The sequence below is a fragment of the Otolemur garnettii genome, unplaced genomic scaffold (assembly GCF_000181295.1).
Source record: "Otolemur garnettii isolate 467f Iridium unplaced genomic scaffold, OtoGar3 scaffold00147, whole genome shotgun sequence".
Taxonomy (NCBI): Eukaryota; Metazoa; Chordata; class Mammalia; order Primates; family Galagidae; genus Otolemur; species Otolemur garnettii.
Window position 1 is genome coordinate 1,086,581 of NW_003852542.1, and position 1,573 is coordinate 1,088,153.

Below are 1,573 nucleotides of genomic sequence, written 5' to 3' on the forward strand. Positions count from 1 at the left end.
GCCACATACCGCCCCATCTCCCCACCAGTTTCTGTCTGCCTTTTCCACCAATCAAACCTGAGGTGCCCTAACACCCAAACAGTTTCCATTTAAGCATGTACAAAGGGGTAGACAGAGAAAGCACCCTTCTCCAATTGTCACCTATGGGATTCAAAAGCCTGACACAGGGTATGGGAACTATGGCTAAAACCTAGTGAGGATTTTTAAGGAGGTTTAGACAGAAACATGGAGAATAACATTTGAATTCAAATCTTTAAAAAAAATGCTATTGGAGGAAAATAAAGTCTTAGCCAGTGTTCTGAAAATGCCTGTATGGAGTTGGGAATGACTATCTAGGCAAAAGGTCTAAGAACTCTGGACACAATGGGAGACTCAGCTGATATAGTTTGGGTCTGCTGAGCCAGATGTCCTGAGGGCTCCCAGCAAGTAGCCTGTCTGGCTCACTGCAGCTGTCTGGCACAGTCTGCAGTGAGAGTCCTGCAGTTCCATCACAAAGTACTTTCTAAGGTGTTATAGTTATCCTTAAAGCTCTTCAACTCAAGGAAGTGTTTAGCACGTTTACTCTTCTGACTGGAGGGGAGGTATGTCACCTGGATGGTTGTTGGGGAGACTTCAGGGGACTGAGTTAGGTCTTTGGCTGCTGATTGGTGTTGTTGCTGAGAGCTCCCAATTCGTGCTTTGACCACAGTGGCCAGCTCACTCAGGGCCTCCTGATAGCGCAGGTATTCATTCTGACCAAAGACCCCTGTCCCATAGCAGGCTGTTTCATAGCCATCTAGCAGGGTATCAACGAGGGCTTTGCACACACACTTGAAGGGAGTACTAGTGTTTTGCAGATCTAGCAGGTAGGAGTGGAAGTTCTTGCCCATTAAGGAGCAAGGATGCCGGCCGTCAGCATGAAATGGGATCTCAGAGGCACGAATGGCATCCAGAGCTTTCATCCTGTATACATAGTTGTAGCAATTTTGATTTCCCTGGGTCTTCAGTTGCAGCAGCCTAGCATCATCACTTCCAAGGAGTTGGGGTTCATACTTGATATCCTGAACCCTGGACAGTCGAATATCAATCTCCTCTTTCAAGTCCCCACTGCCCTGCCTCCTCAGCCCAGGCTCCGCAGAAGCAACGGCACCTGGGTTTCCTGGAGCTCCCGGGCCATTTCCCTAGGGGGGAAGACTAAGACAGACCCCACCTGAAAACATGGCGCACGGGAGCTAATAAAGGACAACACTCTCAACTTTCAATCGTCCTGTCCAACAATCTTGGAATTATCTGTGACTCCTCTCTTTTTTCTTACAAACCTCATCCCATGTCAGGAAATCTTGTCCCTACCTTAAAAATGTAATCAGATTGCTTCAAAATAATCCATTGTGTATTGGGGTAGAGAGAAGGAGAGGGAAGAAGGCATTTAACTGAAACAGGATTGCTCTTGTTCTGGTAACTGTTGATGCTCATTATGTTATACTGTCATCTCTACCTGGTGCATGTCTGAAATTTTCCATAATACAATGTTTTTAATTGCATTTACCATTGAACCCACCAATCGCATTCCTTTGGACTCGGTCCCATATTAGTA

At 46.3% G+C, this 1,573-nt stretch overlaps 1 pseudogene across 1 annotated transcript; it reads right to left on the reverse strand.

The window, feature by feature from the left end:
* Positions 1-488: 488 nt before the first annotated feature.
* LOC100963023 lies at positions 489-1,546 on the reverse strand (annotated as a pseudogene). The gene is made up of 2 exons (XR_001161666.2): positions 1,538-1,546; positions 489-1,160 (listed from the first exon to the last, which is right to left on the reverse strand). The product of XR_001161666.2 is annotated as an uncharacterized protein C1orf43 homolog pseudogene (transcript).
* Between the last annotated feature and the right edge of the window lie 27 nt (positions 1,547-1,573).